The sequence below is a fragment of the Pseudophryne corroboree genome, unplaced genomic scaffold (assembly GCF_028390025.1).
Source record: "Pseudophryne corroboree isolate aPseCor3 unplaced genomic scaffold, aPseCor3.hap2 scaffold_3138, whole genome shotgun sequence".
NCBI classification, from domain to species: Eukaryota; Metazoa; Chordata; class Amphibia; order Anura; family Myobatrachidae; genus Pseudophryne; species Pseudophryne corroboree.
Window position 1 is genome coordinate 3,694 of NW_026969817.1, and position 20,375 is coordinate 24,068.

Genomic DNA, 20,375 nt, shown 5'->3' on the forward strand with positions numbered 1-20,375 from the left:
TCCATTCCTTTTTTAAATCCAATTACAGAGTCCGCCATTACCACCTTCCCTGGCAGGGAATTCCACATCCTGATTGCCCTAACAGTGAAGATCATAGTATCTCACCTGGCAGGTAAGTAGGAGTTGGGCCAGAGCTGTGGAGGATTGCTGCTCGGGCACCCCCTGTCAAGTGAAGGAGATCCAACTGAGGCAGCACAAGGGAACTCTCGAAAGAAGAACAAGGCTAGAGGAAGATCTGAGACAAAGAAATCTGACTTTTACCAGAGCTGACCAGAGGAAAGCACAAACACAGTCCCCCACTACCACAAATAATGCAGTCGAGTTTCCCACATTTGGGGAAATCACAGGGGTCAGCATACCCAGAATGCAATGAATGAACCTCACCCTGGGAGAACAATCTTCATGACCATGGTATCGCCTATGCAAAATAAGTATGATTTGGGATAGGGCTGGGGAGGGCAGCTGCTCAGGCACATCTCTGTCAAGTATAGGAGATTCAACTGAGGCAGCACAAGGGAACTCTCATCTGGGGACAACAACTGCAGGGAGAACACATATTTTCAGATGAACATGGGAGGGCAGAAGGCTGCCTAATACTGAAGCACCCCAAACAACAAACCAAATGCAACAACTAGTACAAGCATTCCTGGGGGAAGTTCTGCAGAAGACGGATTTGCATACGGTGATGTCATCCAAGCAGTGGGCCAAAGTTGGCTGGAACCCTCATCTGCATATGAAAAGAGAAAAGGGGTATGCAGGGCATGGCGGCCTTTTGCGGCGCTTGGATGACCCTTAGTTCGCATTAAACACCCCCACCCTCCTACGGTGTGGGGCTCATGTTGACAATGCCCCAGCCCCTGAAGCATTCAAGCTGATTTCTTACAGCAGCTTGGCACTGTAACAGCTCCAGAGCTGCTCTGTAAGGCAAGTAAAAGGGTGTGTAGTTTGCATTGTGCATTGGAAGGCACAAAGTAAGCAGACAGGAGGAGAAGTCAGGATAGTACACAAGGGTATAAAAGGGAGGGGCTCAAGAAAAAAGAAGTGGAAACAGACAGCAAACTAGGCTGGAGAGAGACCTGAGACAAAGAGATCTGAATTATACGAGAGCCGACCAGGGGAAACACAAATTATGCAGTCAAGTTTCCCACATTTGGGGAAATCGCAGGGGCAGCACACCCAGAGTGCAATGGGTGAGCCTTGCCCTGGGAGAAGCACCTTCATGATCATAGTATCTCACCTGGCAGGTAAGTAGGTGTTGGGCTTGAGCTGGGGAGGGTCGCTGCTCGGGCACCCCCCTGTCAAGTGAAGGAGATCCAACTGAGGCAGCACAAGGGAACTCTCGAAAGAAGAACAAGGCTAGAGGAAGATCTGAAACAAAGAAATCTGACTTTTACCAGAGCTGACCAGAGGAAAACACAAACACAGTCCCCCACTACCACAAATAATGCAGTCGAGTTACCCACATTTGGGGAAATCGCAGGGGTCAGCATACCCAGAATGCAATGAATGAACCTCACCCTGGGAGAATAATCTTCATGACCATGGTATCTCCTATGCAAAATAAATATGATTTGGGATAGGGCTGGGGAGGGCCGCTGCTCAGGCACATCTCTGTCAAGTAAAGGAGATTCAACTGAGGCAGCACAAGGGAACTCTCATCTGGGGACAACAACTGCAGGGAGAACACATATTTTCAGATGAACATGGGAGGGCAGAAGGCTGCCTAATACTGAAGCACCCCCAAACAACAAACCAAATGCAACAACTAGTGCAAGCATTCCTGGGGGAAGGCCTGCCGCAGATGGATTTGCATATGGTGATGTCATCCAAGCAGTGGGTCAAAGTTGGCTTCAACCCTCGTCTGGATATGAAAAGAGAAAAGGGGCGTGCAGGGCATGGCGGCCTTTTGCGGCGCTTGGATGACCCTTAGTTTGCATTAAACACCCCCACCCTCCTTCGGTGTTGGTCTCATGTTGGCCATGCCCCAGCCCCTGAAGCATTCAAGCTGATTTCTTGCAGCAGCTTGGCACTGTAACAGCTCCAGAGCTGCTCTGTAAGGCAAGTAAAAGGGTGTGGGCCCTGCAGCACTACCTGTAGTTTGCATTGTGCATTGGAAGGCACAAAGTAAGCAGAGAGGAGGAGAAGTCAGGATAGTGCACAAGGGTATAAAAGGGAGGGGCTCAAGAAAAAAGAAGTGGAAACAGACAGCAAACTAGGCTGTAGAGAGACCTGAGACAAAGAGATCTGAATTATACGAGAGCCGACCAGGGGAAACACAAATTCTGCAGTCAAGTTTCCCACATTTGGGGAAATCGCAGGAGCAGCACACCCAGAGTGCAATGGGTGAGCCTTGCCCTGGGAAAAGCACCTTCATGATCATAGTATCTCACCTGGCAGGTAAGTAGGAGTTGGGCTAGAGCTGGGGAGGGTCGCTGCTCGAGCATCCCCCTGTCAAGTAAAGGAGATTCAACTGAGGCAGCACAAGGGAACTCTCATCTGGGGACAACAACTGCAGGGAGAACACATATTTTCAGATGAACATGGGAGGGCAGAAGGCTGCCTAATACTGAAGCACCCCCAAACAACAAACCAAATGCAACAACTAGTGCAAGCATTCCTGGGGGAAGGCCTGCAGCAGATGGATTTGAATATGGTGATGTCATCCAAGCAGTGGGTCAAAGTTGGCTTCAACCCTCGTCTGCATATGAAAAGAATAAAGGGGTGTGCAGGGCATGGCGGCCTTTTGCGGCGCTTGGATGACCCCTAGTTCGCATTAAACACCTCCACCCTCCTTCGGTGTGGGGCTCATGTTGGCTATGCCCCAGCCCCTGGAGCATTCAAGCTGATTTCTTGCAGCAGCTGGGCACTGTAACAGCTCCAGAGCTGCTCTGTAAAGCAAGTAAAAGGGTGTGGGCCCTGCAGCACTACCTGTAGTTTGCATTGTGCGTTGGAAGGCACAAAGTAAGCAGACGGGAGAAGTCAGGATAGTGCACAAGGGTATAGAAGGGAGGGGCTCAAGAAAAAGTAGTGGAAACAGACAGCAAACTAGGCTGGAGAGCGACCTGAGACAAAGAGATCTGAATTATATGAGAGCCGACCAGGGGAAACACAAATTATGCAGTCAAGTTTCCCACATTTGGGGAAATCGCAGGGGCAGCACACCCAGAGTGCAATGGGTGAGCCTTGCCCTGGGAGAAGCATCTTCATGATCATAGTATCTCACCTGGCAGGTAAGTAGGAGTTGGGCTAGAGCTGGGGAGGGTCGCTGCTCGGGCACCCCCCTGTCAAGTGAAGGAGATCCAACTGAGGCAGCACAAGGGAACTCTCGAAAGAAGAACAAGGCTAGAGGAAGATCTGAGACAAAGAAATCTGACTTTTACCAGAGCTGACCAGAGGAAAGCACAAACACAGTCCCCCACTACCACAAATAATGCAGTTGAGTTTCCCACATTTGGGGAAATCACAGGGGTCAGCATACCCAGAATGCAATGAATGAACCTAACCCTGGGAGAACAATCTTCATGACCATGGTATCTCCTATGCAAAATAAGTATGATTTGGGATAGGGCTGGGGAGGGCCGCTGCTCAGGCACATCTCTGTCAAGTAAAGGAGATTCAACTGAGGCAGCACAAGGATCTCTCATCTGGGGACAACAACTGCAGGGAGAACACATATTTTCAGATGAACATGGGAGGGCAGAAGGCTGCCTAATACTGAAGCACCCCCAAACAACAAACCAAATGCAACAACTAGTGCAAGCATTCCTGGGGGAAGGCCTGCCGCAGATGGATTTGCATATGGTGATGTCATCCAAGCAGTGGGTCAAAGTTGGTTCAAACACCTTTGCAAAGTTCTATAAGTTTGATACCCTGGCTGAGGAGGACCTCCTGTTTGCTCAATCGGTGCTGCAGAGTCATCCGCACTCTCCTGCCCGTTTGGGAGCTTTGGTATAATCCCCATGGTCCTTACGGAGTCCCCAGCATCCTCTAGGACGTAAGAGAAGATAAGATTTTAAACCTACCGGTAAATCTTTTTCTCGTAGTCCGTAGAGGATGCTGGGTGCCCGTCCCAAGTGCGGTCTACTTCTGCAAGACTTGTATATAGTTATTGCTTACATAAGGGTTATATGTTAGTTTTCATCGGTCTTGGACTGATGCTATGTTGTTTTCATACTGTTAACTGGGTAGTATATCACAAGTTATACGGTGTGATTGGTGTGGCTGGTATGAATCTTGACCTTGGATTAACAAAAATCCTTTCCTCGTACTGTCCGTCTCCTCTGGGCACAGTTTCTCTAACTGAGGTATGGAGGAGGGGCATAGAGGGAGGAGCCAGTGCACACCCAGATCTAAAGTCTTTCTTAAAGTGCCCATGTCTGCTGCGGAGCCCGTCTATCCCCCATGGTCCTTACGGAGTCCCCATCATCCTCTACGGACTACGAGAAAAAAAAATTACCGGTAGGTTTAAAATGTTATTTTTTTCTCTGCAACCCACTGCTAAATTGTGCTTCCTAGCTGTTTTTTATAAAATCACTTAATTAAATCTAACTCTGATTACGTCAGAGAAGGCCAGGTACCCTACACCATAAGAGGGGGTTTGAAATTTTGACTTGTCTACTTAAAGATCACCAAAATCTGATGACAAGGTCAATTACATCCCTGGGTGGGATTGAACCACCAACCTTTTGGTTAATAGCCCATGTAAGTGCAAGAAATCCTGAAGCACTCACTCATCATGGGAAAGTACCAATGTGTTTCTTACAAAAATTCTCCAGATTATTGACTTTTTAAAGTTTTTCTAGGAAACGTTCTAGATGAATGATTATTAGCCTTTGTCAGTATTGACTTTTGCAAGGTGTCTCTGTGGCGCAATCGGTTAGCATGTTTGGCTATTAACCAAAAGGTTGGTGGTTCAATCCCACCCAGGGATGTAATTGACCTTGTAATCAGATTTTGGTGATCTTTAAGTAGACAAGTCAAAATTTCAAAAACCCCCCTTATGGTGTAGGGTACCTGGCCTTCTCTGATGTAATCAGAGTTAGATTTGATTAAGTGATTTTATAAAAAAACAGCTAGGAAGCACAATTTAGCAGTGGGTTGCAGAGAAAAAAAAATATGCTGGCAGAAAAGTCCAATTGAGTGATTAAACAGCTCTTCATTTTCTGATTTTATGTTTATGCTAACAAATTTGCTCTCTGAAAAGTGTCCACAAAGCCAAGTCTCTGATTAACACCTTTGTAGGAATGGTTTTTCACCTATTACTGAAATAAACTTGCTTCATTGGAAAGGCATCAAAGATGCATCCTCATTTCAATGTCTACTGAAATAATACAGGTTGACACCAGGAAACGTCACTGCATCCTTGCTGCTTCCTCACGGGGAAGTCTGTTTAATGTGAAAACAAGGTGATATCTAATCAGCACACAGGTAAGGAATTAAGAAAATCTTTCTTTATGGGTGAAGATGTTTCTCACAAATTGTTGTCCCAATGCATCATTGAAATTCAAGATGGAAGATGATTTTCATATATCACTTGTACATTTTGCATTGCTCTTCTGGTGACAATGTAGTTTGTTTTTGTCAATTACCATTTCAGTAATAGGGTAAAGAAAATTAAGTGGATTTTTTAAAGAAAACAATGCTGTCAATATACTATTAAAACAAATTAAAATGATAAAAGTTATTGTACTTTAAGTAAAAATAAAAGAGCCAAAATATCAATCCCAGTTTTTGATTACTTTAATTATAAAAAAAAAAATGCACATAGCAGTGGATAGTTTCGATCAATCGACCTCTGGGTTATGGGCCCAGCATGCTTCCATTGCACTACTCTGCTGCTCATGGAAGTGTAAGAGATCCTGAAGACTAAATTGATTAAAGGCCTAAAAGTACTGGACTATAAGGAAAGACTTACTAGGCTGAATATTTATACACTAGAAAAGAGGTGCCTAAGAGGAGATATTATTAATATCTTCAAATATGTAAAGATACATAACAAAGAGTTATCAGAGGAATTATTTATTAAAAGAACACGTGGTCACTCGCTGCGACTGGAGGAAAGTTCAGAACGCAATGGAGGAAAGGTTTCTTCACTGTTAGGGCAATCAGGATGTGGAATTCCCTGCCAGGGAAGGTGGTAATGGCGGACTCTGTAATTGGATTTAAAAAAGGAATGGATACATTTCTGAATGAAAAAGCTATCCAAGGTTATAATACTTAAAATATCAACATGGTTAATCCGGGGGTAACATGAGTTATAGTAGCTAACTAGTCATAAAACATTATTCAGCAAGTATGTAGAATCATCACAACTTAAAACAGGTTGAACACGATGGGCAATCTGCCTCTATTTAACCTCAAAAACTATGTTACTATGTTATTGTAGTATACAGAACACCACAATGCAATGAGCAGTGATAGTGAGCACTGATGAGGATACTAGAACTGACACTGAGCAGCAAGATGCAGCACTGGACTATTAGTAATGTACTGTAGTATGCTGAGCACCACAATGCAGCACAAGACAATGAGCAGTGATACTCAGCACTGATGAGGATACTACTGAGAACTGACACTGAGCAGGAGAGACACACTACTAGTATTACTGAGCAGCAATAAGTAACCACTGATACTGAGCACTGATATTGAGATTTCCACTGAGAGAACATAGCCACGTCCTCTCCGCTCTCTCTTCAATGCACGAGTAAAAATGGCAGCAACGCGCAGCTCTTTATATGGAATCCGAATCTCGCGAGAATCCGACAGCGGGATGATGACATTTTCCCTTGTTCAGGTTTTCCGAGTCAGGCGGGAACAACCGAGCCTGCCTCGGACCAGTGTAAACCACGTGGAGTTCGTGGGGTATTCGGTTCTCGGAGAACCGAACCCGCTCCTCTCTACCTTATACCCATCAATTTTTTTATTTTCAATCTAAGCCCCTGCAGTTTTCTGTAAGCATCTGCTTCGCTATGATGATCAACAAGTCACAAGGGCAAACACTCAGGGTTTGAGGCGTAGATCTTAGGACCAGCTGCTACAAGCATGGCAGAGGTGTCACTATCACTGGTGACACCCAGAGAGGTGGCGAGGGAGATTGTAATGCAGTGCGCGCAGATAAGCAGCGCAATGGTAAAAAGGAGGCATGGTTTCATAGGTAGGGGCGTGGCCTGGTGGCCTGAATCTACATTTTGTTGCTCCGGGTGTCCCGGGGGTTGGGGGCTGCACCCGGGGACTAGTGTGTGAGCGGTGCTGGCTCCTGCACAGTGACAGGGCATGGCCACCCAGCATGACGCCTCCCTTCTTGACCATGCTGTAATTGCAGTCGCACTGCAGTTCAGCGTGATCATAAAAAATGGTGTAGGCTCCTGCTGGTGCAGACTGTATGTGCGCGCAGGAAGCCGCCACCATTTTTGTGATCACAGCGGCTGAATGTGATGTCATACAGCCGCTGTGACCACGCCCCCTGTGTCTCCTCCGTTGCAGACCCCATTTTGAAGCCTTGCCCCCGCACCGCTCCATCCCTGACTTGGAAATGGAGTGTTGCTGACCCACCTCTCCCCCCCTTCCCCGCCCCGATTGACAGGCAGAGGCGATCACATTCTCTGCGGGGTGCCGCAGAAAATGCAGGCACATGCGTATGCTCTTAGCAATTTTTGCAGTTGGATCGCTTATTGTGATTGCAATCCAACCTGAATCAGGCCCTATTACCTATCACAATGCGCTGCGGGCAGTACAAAATTGGGTTAATATAGGAGAAAAACCCCCAGACCTGTGCTCCTTAACTGTACCTGGTGGCTAGTGGAGCGGCTGCCCAGTAATCAGTGTCCACCGCAGTGCGCACACGGCCCACCCCCTACGGCCTCGCTCCCCTTCATCAGCGGCCTCGTGATCCGGAAGGGTGGTGTGTGTGTGACTGACCTTAGGATGAAACCGGAGCCTCCGCTGCAGTGACCCAGCAACCAGGGCACGGGAGTATATAGCGCCGCTGGGAGTGATGAAGCTGCAGTAAAGATGTCTATTAGACCTAGCCTGCTGCAGCCCTTGTAGATTCTCATAAAACAAGTTCTTCTTTTCTTGTCAAAATTAATAGCTAAGAATAGGCTGCCTGAGGCAGGCCCCTGTTAATTGGCCTGCTACTGAAGGCACCAACTACAAACTGAGCTCCCTGTTCATGGAAGCGGGGTTATAGAGGAGAATGCACTGAGCTTCTTGGGAACAGTCAAAAGCTTTGAGCCGGTTGGTGCCTCAGATCAAGATCCTACTCTACACCCCAATGTGAATCCTTGTGGAGTCCAGTGTACCCCACAGAAGAAATTAATGTGTCACACCCATTGGCAGCAACCTTAGAATAGCTGCTGACGGGCACAATTGAGAAAGGAAGGGGGGGGGGGGACATTTGAATCCAGCACATAGATGCAATTCAAATATGTAATTTGTACCTTCCTATTTTAAAATATAATGGATGAACCTCACCCTGTGAGAACAATCTTCATGATCAAGAGATCTAATATGTAAAATAAGTATGAGTTGGGATAGGGCTGGGGAGGGTGGCAGCTCGGGCAGCCCCTCCCCCGTCAAGTTAAGGAGATTCAACTGAGGAAGCACAAGGGAACTCTCGTCTGGGGACAACAACTGCAGGGAGACCACATCTTTTCAGATGAACATGGGAGGGCGGAAGGCTGCCTAATACTGAAGCACCATCAAATATCAAACCATATCCAACAACTAGTACAAGCATTCCTGGGGGAAGGTCTGCAGCAGACGGATTTGCATACGGTGATGTCATCCAAGCAGTGGGCCAAAGTTGGCTGGAACCCTCATCTGCATATAAAAAGAGAAAAGGGGCATGCAGGGCATGGCGGCCTTTTGCAGTGCTTGGATGACCCCTAGTTCGCATTAAACACCCCCACCCTCCTTTGGTGTGGGGCTCATGTTGGCCATGCCCCATCCCCTGAAGCATTCATGCTGATTTCTTGCAGCAGCTGGGCACTGTAACAGCTCCAGAGCTGCTCTGTAAGGCAAGTAAAAGGGTGTGGGCCCTGCAGCACCACCTGTAGTTCGCATTGTGCGTTGGAAGGCACAAAGTAAGCAGACGGGAGGAGAAGTCAGGATAGTACACAAGGGCATCCTTTTCTCTTAGTCCGTAGAGGATGCTGGGGTCACATTAAGAACCATGGGGTATAGACGGGATCCGCAAGAGACATGGGCACTTTAAGACTTTCAAAGGGTGTGAACTGGCTCCTCCCTCTATGCCCCTCCTCCAGACTACAGTTATAGGAACTGTGCCCAGGGAGACGGACATTTCGAGGAAAGGATTTATTGTTAAACTAAGGTGAGCATCTTACCAGCTCACACCTTAAGCATGCCGCAGAACGTGGCATTCAACAGAACACAAGCCAACGGCATGAACAATTGCAGCAAAAAGCTGACCAGAACCGTAACACAACATGTGTATAACCACAAGTAATAACTGCAGACACAGTATGGACTGGGACGGGTGCCCAGCATCCTCTACGTACTAAGAGAAAAGGATTTACCGGTAGGTATTAAAATCCTATTTTCTCATACGAACTAGAGGATGCTGGGGTCACATTAAGAACCATGGGGTTATACCAAAGCTCTTGAACGGGTGGGAGAGTGCGTACGACTCTGCAGCACCGAATGACCCAACTTGAGGTTATCATCAGCCAAGGTATCAAACTTGTAAAACTTAGCAAAAGTGTTTACTAAATAGCTGCTCGGCAAAGTTGCAATGCCGAGACTCCCCGACCAGCTGCCCAGGATGAACCCACCTTTCTAGTAGAATGGGTCTTCACCTAATTCAGTAACGGCAATCCTGCCGTGGAATGAGCATGCTGAATCTTACCACAGATCCAGCGCATAATGGTCTGCATGGAAGCAGGACACCCAATCATGTTGGGAGCATACAGGACAAACAGAGCCTCTGTTTTCCTAATCTGAACCGTTCTGGTGACATAAATTTTCAAAGTTCTGACCACAGCCAGAGACTTTGACTCAACGAAGGTGTCAGTGGCCAAAGGCACCATGTGGAAAGATGAACCACCTTCGGCAGAAATTGTTGACGTGTCCTCAATTCTGCTCTATCTTCATGAAAGATCAAATAAAGGCTCTTGTGATACTGCATGGTTTGTACTGTTTTCCATGTGCTCCCAGATCTTTCAAGCAAGTAGCATGGTCAAGAAAGTTCTGTTTGAAAAGAAACAAACATTTACTGTCATTGTTATGCAAATAAACTTACATTAAAGCTAACAAGAAAGCACACTCGTTCTGTCTTTAAACTGATAAAAGAAACCCCAATAATATGGGGCATGCAAAAATTGAGATAAAACTCAGTTTTGCTCCTCTCCACGGAAATCTTTAATAAAAGGCGAAATATTTGTTAGTTCTGAAGAGAAACCAGAGCATGACCAAGATTCCACCTGTCGCCTGAGTGCCATGCCAGCAGTTCTCATTCAGCTCAAAGTGAGCACCCAATTTGAATGAAAGAAAGCAGATTTCTCACCAGGCTTCCCCTTGCTATAAACATGGTTTGTACTCTTTTCCATGTGCTCCCAGATCTTTCAAACAATTAGTGTGGTCAAGAAAGTTCTGTTTGAAAAGAAACAAACATTTACTGTCATTTCTATGCAAATGAGCTTACATTAAAGCACACTCATTCTATCTTTAAACCGATAAAAGAAACCCCAAAAAGATGGGGCATGCAAAAATTGAGATAAAACTCGGTTTTGCTCCTCTCCACGGAAATCTTTAGTAAAAGGCGAAAGATTTGTTCGTTCTGAAGAGAAACCAGAGCATGACCAAGATTTTTATCTGAAAATATGTGTTCTCCCTGCAGTTGTTGTCCCCAGATGAGAGTTCCCTTGTGCTGCCTCAGTTGAATCTCCTTTACTTGACAGGGGGATGCTCGAGCAGCGACCCTCCCCAGCTCTAGCCCAACTCCTACTTACCTGCCAGGTGAGATACTATGATCATGAAGGTGCTTCTCCCAGGGCAAGGCTCACCCATTGCACTCTGGGTGTGCTGCTTCTGCGATTTCCCCAAATGTGGGAAACTTGACTGCATAATTTGTGTTTCCCCTGGTCGGCTCTCGTATAATTCAGATCTCTTTGTCTCAGGTCTCTCTCCAGCCTAGTTTGCTGTCTGTTTCTACTTCTCTTTTCTTGAGCCGCTCCCTTCTATGCCCTTGCGCACTATCCTGACTTCTCCCGTCTGCTTACTTCGTGCCTTCCAACGCACAATGCAAACTACAGGTAGTGCTGCAGGACCCACACCCTTTTACTTGCCTTACAGAGCGTCTCTGGAGCAGTTACAGTGCCCAGCTGCTGCAAGAAATCAGCTTGAATGCTTCAGGGGCTGGGGAATAGCCAACATGAGCCCCACACCGAAGGAGGGTGGAGGTGTGTAATGCGAACTAGGGGTCATCCAAGCGCCGCAAAAGGCCGCCATGCCCTGCACGCCCCTTGTCTCTTTTCATATGCAGACGAGTGTTGAAGCCAACTTTGACCCACTGTTTGCATGACATCACCATATGCAAATCCATCTGCTGCAGGCCTTCCCCCAGGAATGCTTGCACTAGTTGTTGCATTTGGTTTGTTGTTTGGGGGTGCTTCAGTATTAGGCAGCCTTCTGCTCTCCCATGTTCATCTGAAAATATGTGTTCTCCCTGCAGTTGTTGTCCCCAGATGAGAGTTCCCTTGTGCTGCCTCAGTTGAATCTCCTTTACTTGACAGAGATGTGCCTGAGCAGCGGCCCTCCCCAGCCCTATCCCAAATCATACTTATTTTGCATAGGCGATACCATGGTCATGAAGATTGTTCTCCCAGGGTGAGGTTCATTCATTGCATTCTGGGTATGCTGACCCCTGTGATTTCCCCAAATGTGGGAAACTCGACTGCATTATTTGTGGTAGTGGGGGACTGTGTTTGTGCTTTCCTCTGGTCAGCTCTGGTAAAAATCAGATTTCTTTATCTCAGATCTTCCTCTAGCCTTGTTCTTCTTTCGAGAGTTCCCCTGTGCTGCCTCAGTTGGATCTCTTTCACTTGACAGGGGGGTGCCCGAGCAGCGACCCTCCCCAGCTCTAGCCCAACTCCTACTTACCTGCCAGGTGAGATACTATGATCATGAAGGTGCTTCTCCCAGGGCAAGGCTCACCCATTGCACTCTGGTTGTGCTGCCCCTGTGATTTCCCCAAATGTGGGAAACTTGACTGCATAATTTGTGTTTCCCTTGGTCGGCTCTCGTATAATTCAGATCTCTTTGTCTCAGGTCTCTCTCCAGCCTAGTTTGCTGTCTGTTTCCACTTCTCTTTTCTTGAGCCGCTCCCTTCTATGCCCTTGCGCACTATCCTGACTTCTCCCGTCTGCTTACTTCGTGCCTTCCAACGCACAATGCAAACTACAGGTAGTGCTGCAGGGCCCACACCCTTTTACTTGCCTTACAGAGCAGCTCTGGAGCAGTTACAGTGCCCAGCTGCTGCAAGAAATCAGCTTGAATGCTTCAGGGGCTGGGGCATAGCCAACATGAGCCCCACACCGAAGGAGGGTGGAGGTGTGTAATGCGAACTAGGGGTCATCCAAGCGCCGCAAAAGGCCGCCATGCCCTGCACGCCCCTTTTCTCTTTTCATATGCAGACGAGGGTTGAAGCCAACTTTGACCCACTGCTTGGATGGCATCACCATATGCAAATCCATCTGCTGCAGGCCTTCCCCCAGGAATGCTTGCACTAGTTGTTGCATTTGGTTTGTTGTTTGGGGGTGCTTCAGTATTAGGCAGCCTTCTGCCCTCCCATGTTCATCTGAAAATATGTGTTCTCCCTGCAGTTGTTGTCCCCAGATGAGAGTTCCCTTGTGCTGCCTCAGTTGAATCTCCTTTACTTGACTAAGATGTGCCTGAGCAGCGGCCCTCCCCAGCCCTATCCCAAATCATACTTATTTTGCATAGGAGAGACCATGGTCTTGAAGATTGTTCTCCCAGGGTGAGGTTCATTCATTGCATTCTGGGTATGCTGACCCCTGTGATTTCCCCAAATGTGGGAAACTCAACTGCATTATTTGTGGTAGTGGGGGACTGTGTTTGTGCTTTCCTCTGGTCAGCTCTGGTAAAAGTCAGATTTCTTTGTTTCAGTTCTTCCTCTAGCCTTGTTCTTCTTTCGAGAGTTCCCTTGTGCTGCCTCAGTTGGATCTCCTTCACTTGACAGGGGGGTGCCCGAGCAGCGACCCTCCCCAGCTCTAGCCCAACTTCTACTTACCTGCCAGGTGAGATACTATAATCATGAAGGTGCTTCTCCCAGGGCAAGGCTCACCCATTGCACTCTGGATGTGCTGCCCCTGCGATTTCCCCAAATGTGGGAAACTTGACTGCATAATTTGTGTTTCCCCTGGTCGGCTCTCGTATAATTCAGATCTCTTTGTCTCAGGTCTCTCTCCAGCCTAGTTTGCTGTCTGTTTCCACTTCTCTTTTCTTAAGCCGCTCCATTCTATGGCCTTGCGCACTATCCTTACTTCTCCCGTCTGCTTACTTTGTGCCTTCCAATGCACAATGCAAACTACAGGTAGTGCTGCAGGGCCCACACCCTTTTACTTGCCGTACAGAGCAGCTCTGGAGCTGTTACAGTGCCCAGCTACTGCAAGAAATCAGCTTGAATGCTTCAGGGGCTGGGGCATAGCCAACATGAGCCCCACACCAAAGGAGGGTGGAGGTGTTTAATGCGAACTAGGGGTCATCCAAGCGCCGCAAAAGGCCGCCATGCCCTGCACGCCCCTTTTCTCTTTTCATATGCAGACGAGGGTTGAAGCCAACTTTGACCCACTGCTTGGATGACATCACCATATGCAAATCCATCTGCTGCAGGCCTTCCCCCAGGAATGCTTGCACTAGTTGTTGCATTTGGTTTGTTGTTTGGGGGTGCTTCAGTATTAGGCAGCCTTCTGCCCTCCCATGTTCATCTGAAAATATGTGTTCTCCCTGCAGTTGTTGTCCCCAGATGAGAGTTCCCTTATGCTGCCTCAGTTGAATCTCCTTTACTTGACAGAGATGTGCCTGAGCAGCGGCCCTCCCCAGCCCTATCCCAAATCATACTTATTTTGCATAGGAGATACCATGGTCATGAAGATTATTCTCCCAGTGTGAGGTTCATTCATTGCATTCTGGGTATGCTGACCCCTGTGATTTCCCCAAATGTGTGAAACTCGACAGCATTATTTGTGGTAGTGGGGGACTGTGTTTGTGTTTTCCTCTGGTCAGCTCAGGTAAAAGTCAGATTTCTTTGTCTCAGATCTTCCTCTAGCCTTGTTCTTCTTTCGAGAATTCCCTTGTGCTGCCTCAGTTGGATCTCCTTCACTTGACAGGGGGGTACCCGAGCAGCGACCCTCCCCAGCTCTAGCCCAACTCCTACTTACCTGCCAGGTGAGATACTATGATCACGTAGGTGCTTCTCCCAGGGCAAGGCTCACCCATTGCACTCTGGGTGTGTTGCTCCTGCGATTTCCCCAAATGTGGGAAACTTGACTGCATAATTTGTGTTTCCCCTGGTCGGCTCTCGTATAATTCAGATCTCTTTGTCTCAGGTCTCTCTCCAGCCTAGTTTGCTGTCTGTTTCCTCTTCTCTATTCTTAAGTGCCTTCCAATGCACAATGCAAACTACAGGTAGTGCTGCAGGGCCCACACCCTTTTACTTGCCGTACAGAGCAGCTCTGGAGCTGTTACAGTGCCCAGCTGCTGCAAGAAATCAGCTTGAATGCTTCAGGGGCTGGGGCATAGCCAACATGAGCCCCACACCGAAGGAGGGTGGGGGTGTTTAATGCGAACTAAGGGTCATCCAAGCGCCGCAAAAGGCCGCCATGCCCTGCATACCCCTTTTCTCTTTTCATATGCAGATGAGGGTTCCAGCCAACTTTGGCCCACTGCTTGGATGACATCACCGTATGCAAATCCGTCTTCTGCAGAACTTCCCCCAGGAATGCTTGTACTAGTTGTTGCATTTGGTTTGTTGTTTGGGGGTGCTTCAGTATTAGGCAGCCTTCTGCCCTCCCATGTTCATCTGAAAATATGTGTTCTCCCTGCAGTTGTTGTCCCCAGATGGGAGTATCCTTGTGCTGCCTCAGTTGAATCTCCTTTACTTGACAGAGATGTGCCTGAGCAGCGGCCCTCTCCAGCCCTATCCCAAATCATACTTATTTTGCATAGGAGATACCATGGTCATGAAGATTGTTCTCCGAGGGTGAGGTTCATTCATTGCATTTTGGGTATGCTGACCCCTGTGATTTCCCCAAATGTGGGAAACTCGACTGCATTATTTGTGGTAGTGGGGGACTGTGTTTGTGCTTTCCTCTGGTCAGCTCTGGTAAAAGTCAGATTTCTTTGTCTCAGATTTTCCTCTAGCCTTGTTCTTCTTTGAGAGTTCCCTTGTGCTGCCTCAGTTGGATCTCCTTCACTTGACAGGGGGGTACCCGAGCAGCAACCCTCCCCAGCTCTAGCCCAACTCCTACTTACCTGCCAGGTGAGATACTATGATCATGAAGGTGCTTCTCCCAGGGCAAGGCTCACCCATTGCACTCTGGGTGTGCTGCTCCTGCGATTTCCCCAAATGTGGGACACTTGACTGCATAATTTGTGTTTCCCCTGGTCGGCTCTCGTATAATTTAGATCTCTTTGTCTCAGGTCTCTCTCCAGCCTAGTTTGCTGCCTGTTTCCACTTCTCTTTTCTTGAGCCGCTCCCTTCTATGCCCTTGCGCACTATCCTGACTTCTCCCGTCTGCTTACTTTGTGCCTTCCAACGCACAATGCGAACTACAGGTAGTGCTGCAGGGCCCACACCCTTTTACTTGCCTTACAGAGCAGCTCTGGAGCTGTTACAGTGCCCAGCTGCTGCAAGAAATCAGCTTGAATACTTCAGGGGCTGGGGCATAGCCAACATGAGCCCCACACCGAAGGAGAATGGAGGTGTTTAATGCGAACTAGGGGTCATCCAAGCGCCGCAAAAGGCCGCCATGCCCTGCATAACCCTTTTCTCTTTTCATATGCAGATGAGGGTTCCAGCCAACTTTGGCCCACTGCTTGGATGACATCACCGTATGCAAATCCGTCTTCTGCAGACCTTCTCCCAGGAATGCTTTTACTAGTTGTTGCATTTGGTTTGTTGTTTGGGGGTGCTTCAGTATTAGGTAGCCTTCTGCCCTCCCATGTTCATCTGAAAATATGTGTTCTCCCTGCAGTTGTTGTCCCCAGATGAGAGTTCCCTTGTGCTGCCTCAGTTGAATCTCCTTTACTTGACAGAGATGTGCCTGAGCAGCGGCCCTCCCCAGCCCTATCCCAAATCATACTTATTTTGCATAGGAGATACCATGGTCATGAAGATTGTTCTCCCAGGGTTAGGTTCATTCATTGCATTCTGGGTATGCTGACCCCTGTGATTTCCCCAAATGTGGGAAACTCAACTGCATTATTTGTGGTAGTGGGGGACTGTGTTTGTGCTTTCCTCTGGTCAGCTCTGGTAAAAGTCAGATTTCTTTGTCTCAGATCTTCCTCTAGCCTTGTTCTTCTTTCGAGAGTTCCCTTGTGCTGCCTCAGTTGGATCTCCTTCACTTGACAGGGGGGTGCCCGAGCAGCGACCCTCCCCAGCTCTAGCCCAACTCCTACTTACCTGCCAGGTGAGATACTATGATCATGTAGGTGCTTCTCCCAGGGCAAGGCTCACCCAATGCACTCTGGGTGTGCTGCCCCTGCGATTTCCCCAAATGTGGGAAACTTGACTGCATAATTTGTGTTTCCCCTGGTCGGCTCTCATATAATTCAGATCTCTTTGTCTCAGGTCTCTCTCCAGCCTAGTTTGCTGTCTGTTTCCACTTCTTTTTTCTTAAGCCCCTCCCTTCAATACCCTTGTGGACTATCCTGACATCTCCTCCTGTCTGCTTACTTTGTGCCTTCCAATGCACAATGCAATCTACAGGTAGTGCTGCAGGGCCCACACCCTTTTACTTGCCTTACAGAGCAGCTCTGGAGCTGTTACAGTGCCCAGCTGCTGCAAGAAATCAGCTTGAATGCTTCAGGGGCTGGGGCATAGCCAACATGAGCCCCACACCGACGGAGGGTGGAGGTGTTTAATGCAAACTAAGGGTCATCCAAGCACCGCAAAAGGCCGCCATGCCCTGCATACCCCTTTTCACTTTTCATATGCAGATGAGGGTTCCAGCCAACTTTGGCCCACTGCTTGGATGACATCACCGTATGCAAATCCGTCTTCTGCAGACCTTTTCCCAGGAATGCTTGTACTAGTTGTTGCGTTTGGTTTGTTGTTTGGGGGTGCTTCAGTATTAGGCAGCCTTCTGCTCTCCCATTTTCATCTGAAAATATGTGTTCTCCCTGCAGTTGTTGTCCCCAGATGAGAGTTCCCTTGTGCTGCCTCAGTTGAATCTCCTTTACTTGACAGAGATGTGCCTGAGCAGCGGCCCTCCCCAGCCCTATCCCAAATCATACTTATTTTGCATAGGAGATACCATTATCATGAAGATTGATTTCCCAGGGTGAGGTTCATTCATTGCATTCTGGGTATGCTGACCCCTGTGATTTCCCCAAATGTGGGAAACTCGACTGCATTATTTGTTGTAGTGGGGGACTGTGTTTGTGCTTTCCTCTGGTCAGCTCTGGTAAAAGTCAGATTTCTATGTCTCAGATCTTCATCTAGCCTTGTTCTTTTTTCGAGAGTTTCCTTGTGCTGCCTCAGTTGGATCTCCTTCACTTGACAGAGGGGTGCCCGTACAGCGACCCTCCCCAGCTCTAGCCCAACTCCTACTTACCTGCCAGGTGAGATACTATGATCAGGAATGTGCTTCTCCCAGGGCAAGGCTCACCCAATGCACTCTGGGTGTGCTGCTCCTACGATTTCCCCAAATGTGGGACACTTGATTACATAATTTGTGTTTCCTCTGGTCGGCTCTCGTATAATTCAGATCTCTTTGTCTCAGGTCTCTCTCCAGCCTAGTTTGCTGTCTGTTTCCACTTCTCTTTTCTTGAGCCGCTCCCTTCTATGCCCTTGTGCACTATCCTGACTTCCCCGTCTGCTTACTTTGTGCCTTCCAACGCACAATGCAAACTACAGGTAGTGCTGCAGGGCCCACACCCTTTTACTTGCTTTACAGAGCAGCTCTGGAGCTGTTACAGTGCCCAGCTGCTGCAAGAAATCAGCTTGAATGCTTCAGGGGCTGGGGCATAGCCAACATGAGCCCCACACCGAAGGAGGGTGGAGGTGTTTAATGCGAACTAGGGGTCATCCAAGCGCCGCAAAAGGCCGCCATGCCCTGCACACCCCTTTTTTATTTTCATATGCAGACGAGGGTTGAAGCCAACTTTGACCCACTGCTTGGATGACATCACCATATGCAAATCCGTCTGCTGCAGGCCTTCCCCCAGGAATGCTTGCATTAGTAGTTGCATTTGGTTTGTTGTTTGGGGGTGCTTCAGTATTAGGCAGCCTTCTGCCCTCCCATGTTCATCTGAAAATATGTGTTCTCCCTGCAGTTGTTGTCCCCAGATGAGAGTTCCCTTGTGCTGCCTCAGTTGAATCTCCTTTACTTGACAGAGATGTGCCTGAGCAGCGGCCCTCCCCAGCCCTATCCCAAATCATACTTATTTTGCATAGGAGATACCATTATCATGAAGATTGATCTCCCAGGGTGAGGTTCATTCATTGCATTCTGGGTATGCTGACCCTTGTGATTTCCCCAAATGTGGGAAACTCGACTGCATTATTTGTTGTAGTGGGGGACTGTGTTTGTGCTTTCCTCTGGTCAGCTCTGGTAAAAGTCAGATTTCTATGTCTCAGATCTTCATCTAGCCTTGTTCTTTTTTCGAGAGTTTCCTTGTGCTGCCTCAGTTGGATCTCCTTCACTTGACAGGGGGGTGCCCGTACAGCGACCCTCCCCAGCTCTAGCCCAACTCCTACTTACCTGCCAGGTGAGATACTATGATCAGGAAGGTGCTTCTCCCAGGGCAAGGCTCACCCAATGCACTCTGGGTGTGCTGCTCCTACGATTTCCCCAAATGTGGGACACTTGATTACATAATTTGTGTTTCCTCTGGTCGGCTCTCGTATAATTCAGATCTCTTTGTCTCAGGTCTCTCTACAGCCTAGTTTGCTGTCTGTTTCCACTTCTCTTTTCTTGAGCCGCTCCCTTCTATGCCCTTGTGCACTATCCTGACTTCCCCGTCTGCTTACTTTGTGCCTTCCAACGCACAATGCAAACTACAGGTAGTGCTGCAGGGCCCACACCCTTTTACTTGCTTTACAGAGCAGCTCTGGAGCTGTTACAGTGCCCAGCTGCTGCAAGAAATCAGCTTGAATGCTTCAGGGGCTGGGGCATAGCCAACATGAGCCCCACACCGAAGGAGGGTGGAGGTGTTTAATGCGAACTAGGGGTCATCCAAGCGCCGCAAAAGGCCGCCATGCCCTGCACACCCCTTTTTTATTTTCATATGCAGACGAGGGTTGAAGCCAACTTTGACCCACTGCTTGGATGACATCACCATATGCAAATCCGTCTGCTGCAGGCCTTCCCCCAGGAATGCTTGCATTAGTAGTTGCATTTGGTTTGTTGTTTGGGGGTGCTTCAGTATTAGGCAGCCTTCTGCCCTCCCATGTTCATCTGAAAATATGTGTTCTCCCTGCAGTTGTTGTCCCCAGATGAGAGTTCCCTTGTGCTGCCTCAGTTGAATCTCCTTTACTTGACAGAGATGTGCCTGAGCAGCGGCCCTCCCCAGCCCTATCCCAAATCATACTTATTTTGCATAGGAGATACCATGGTCATGAAAATTGTTCTCCCAGGGTGAGGTTCATTCATTGCACTCTGGGTATGCTGACCCCTGTGATTTCCCCAAATGTGGGAAACTCGACTGCATTATTTGTGGTAGTGGGGGACTGTGTTTGTGCTTTCCCCTGGTCAGCTCTGGTAAAAGTCAGATTTCTTTGTCTCAGATCTTCCTCTAGCCTTGTTCTTCTTTCGAGAGTTCCCTTGTGCTGCCTCAGTTGGATCTCCTTCACTTGACAGGGGGTGCCCGAGCAGCAATCCTCCACAGCTCTAGCCCAACTCCTACTTACCTGCCAGGTGAGATACTATGATCTTCACTGTTAGGGCAATCAGGATGTGGAATTCCCTGCCAGGGAAGGTGGTAATGGCGGACTCTGTAATTGGATTTAAAAAAGGAATGGATACATTTCTGAATGAAAAAGCTATCCAAGGTTATAATACTTAAAATATCAACATGGTTAATCCGGGGGTAACATGAGTTATAGTAGCTAACTAGTCATAAAACATTATTCAGCAAGTATGTAGAATCATCACAACTTAAAACAGGTTGAACAC

At 48.0% G+C, this 20,375-nt stretch overlaps 21 non-coding genes and 3 pseudogenes across 21 annotated transcripts; 16 read left to right on the forward strand and 8 right to left on the reverse strand.

Annotated features, from left to right (window-relative positions):
- Nucleotides 1–271: 271 nt before the first annotated feature.
- On the reverse strand, nt 272–435 carry LOC135017229 (U1 spliceosomal RNA). The gene has a single exon (XR_010215071.1). It is a non-coding gene; the product is annotated as a U1 spliceosomal RNA (small nuclear RNA).
- A 654-nt stretch (nt 436–1,089) lies between these two features.
- On the reverse strand, nt 1,090–1,252 carry LOC135017235 (U1 spliceosomal RNA). The gene has a single exon (XR_010215077.1). It is a non-coding gene; the product is annotated as a U1 spliceosomal RNA (small nuclear RNA).
- A 152-nt stretch (nt 1,253–1,404) lies between these two features.
- LOC135017233 (U1 spliceosomal RNA) lies at nt 1,405–1,568 on the reverse strand. The gene has a single exon (XR_010215075.1). It is a non-coding gene; the product is annotated as a U1 spliceosomal RNA (small nuclear RNA).
- Nucleotides 1,569–2,242: 674 nt separating this feature from the next.
- LOC135017240 (U1 spliceosomal RNA) lies at nt 2,243–2,405 on the reverse strand. Its single transcript, XR_010215080.1, has one exon. It is a non-coding gene; the product is annotated as a U1 spliceosomal RNA (small nuclear RNA).
- A 691-nt stretch (nt 2,406–3,096) lies between these two features.
- On the reverse strand, nt 3,097–3,238 carry LOC135017236 (U1 spliceosomal RNA; annotated as a pseudogene).
- Nucleotides 3,239–3,390: 152 nt separating this feature from the next.
- On the reverse strand, nt 3,391–3,554 carry LOC135017239 (U1 spliceosomal RNA). The gene has a single exon (XR_010215079.1). It is a non-coding gene; the product is annotated as a U1 spliceosomal RNA (small nuclear RNA).
- A 6,755-nt stretch (nt 3,555–10,309) lies between these two features.
- Nucleotides 10,310–10,425, reverse strand: LOC135017249 (U5 spliceosomal RNA). Its single transcript, XR_010215087.1, has one exon. It is a non-coding gene; the product is annotated as a U5 spliceosomal RNA (small nuclear RNA).
- A 274-nt stretch (nt 10,426–10,699) lies between these two features.
- LOC135017248 (U5 spliceosomal RNA) lies at nt 10,700–10,815 on the reverse strand. The gene has a single exon (XR_010215086.1). It is a non-coding gene; the product is annotated as a U5 spliceosomal RNA (small nuclear RNA).
- A 144-nt stretch (nt 10,816–10,959) lies between these two features.
- Nucleotides 10,960–11,122, forward strand: LOC135017237 (U1 spliceosomal RNA). The gene has a single exon (XR_010215078.1). It is a non-coding gene; the product is annotated as a U1 spliceosomal RNA (small nuclear RNA).
- A 671-nt stretch (nt 11,123–11,793) lies between these two features.
- LOC135017230 (U1 spliceosomal RNA) lies at nt 11,794–11,957 on the forward strand. Its single transcript, XR_010215072.1, has one exon. It is a non-coding gene; the product is annotated as a U1 spliceosomal RNA (small nuclear RNA).
- Nucleotides 11,958–12,109: 152 nt separating this feature from the next.
- Nucleotides 12,110–12,272, forward strand: LOC135017244 (U1 spliceosomal RNA). Its single transcript, XR_010215083.1, has one exon. It is a non-coding gene; the product is annotated as a U1 spliceosomal RNA (small nuclear RNA).
- A 671-nt stretch (nt 12,273–12,943) lies between these two features.
- Nucleotides 12,944–13,107, forward strand: LOC135017252 (U1 spliceosomal RNA). The gene has a single exon (XR_010215090.1). It is a non-coding gene; the product is annotated as a U1 spliceosomal RNA (small nuclear RNA).
- Nucleotides 13,108–13,259: 152 nt separating this feature from the next.
- LOC135017243 (U1 spliceosomal RNA) lies at nt 13,260–13,422 on the forward strand. Its single transcript, XR_010215082.1, has one exon. It is a non-coding gene; the product is annotated as a U1 spliceosomal RNA (small nuclear RNA).
- Nucleotides 13,423–14,093: 671 nt separating this feature from the next.
- LOC135017234 (U1 spliceosomal RNA) lies at nt 14,094–14,257 on the forward strand. The gene has a single exon (XR_010215076.1). It is a non-coding gene; the product is annotated as a U1 spliceosomal RNA (small nuclear RNA).
- Nucleotides 14,258–14,409: 152 nt separating this feature from the next.
- LOC135017242 (U1 spliceosomal RNA) lies at nt 14,410–14,572 on the forward strand. The gene has a single exon (XR_010215081.1). It is a non-coding gene; the product is annotated as a U1 spliceosomal RNA (small nuclear RNA).
- A 615-nt stretch (nt 14,573–15,187) lies between these two features.
- On the forward strand, nt 15,188–15,351 carry LOC135017251 (U1 spliceosomal RNA). The gene has a single exon (XR_010215089.1). It is a non-coding gene; the product is annotated as a U1 spliceosomal RNA (small nuclear RNA).
- A 151-nt stretch (nt 15,352–15,502) lies between these two features.
- Nucleotides 15,503–15,644, forward strand: LOC135017238 (U1 spliceosomal RNA; annotated as a pseudogene).
- Nucleotides 15,645–16,336: 692 nt separating this feature from the next.
- Nucleotides 16,337–16,500, forward strand: LOC135017250 (U1 spliceosomal RNA). Its single transcript, XR_010215088.1, has one exon. It is a non-coding gene; the product is annotated as a U1 spliceosomal RNA (small nuclear RNA).
- Nucleotides 16,501–16,652: 152 nt separating this feature from the next.
- Nucleotides 16,653–16,794, forward strand: LOC135017245 (U1 spliceosomal RNA; annotated as a pseudogene).
- A 695-nt stretch (nt 16,795–17,489) lies between these two features.
- On the forward strand, nt 17,490–17,653 carry LOC135017231 (U1 spliceosomal RNA). The gene has a single exon (XR_010215073.1). It is a non-coding gene; the product is annotated as a U1 spliceosomal RNA (small nuclear RNA).
- Nucleotides 17,654–17,805: 152 nt separating this feature from the next.
- On the forward strand, nt 17,806–17,968 carry LOC135017247 (U1 spliceosomal RNA). The gene has a single exon (XR_010215085.1). It is a non-coding gene; the product is annotated as a U1 spliceosomal RNA (small nuclear RNA).
- Nucleotides 17,969–18,638: 670 nt separating this feature from the next.
- On the forward strand, nt 18,639–18,802 carry LOC135017232 (U1 spliceosomal RNA). The gene has a single exon (XR_010215074.1). It is a non-coding gene; the product is annotated as a U1 spliceosomal RNA (small nuclear RNA).
- Nucleotides 18,803–18,954: 152 nt separating this feature from the next.
- On the forward strand, nt 18,955–19,117 carry LOC135017246 (U1 spliceosomal RNA). Its single transcript, XR_010215084.1, has one exon. It is a non-coding gene; the product is annotated as a U1 spliceosomal RNA (small nuclear RNA).
- Nucleotides 19,118–19,787: 670 nt separating this feature from the next.
- LOC135017228 (U1 spliceosomal RNA) lies at nt 19,788–19,951 on the forward strand. The gene has a single exon (XR_010215070.1). It is a non-coding gene; the product is annotated as a U1 spliceosomal RNA (small nuclear RNA).
- The last annotated feature ends 424 nt before the right edge of the window (nt 19,952–20,375 follow it).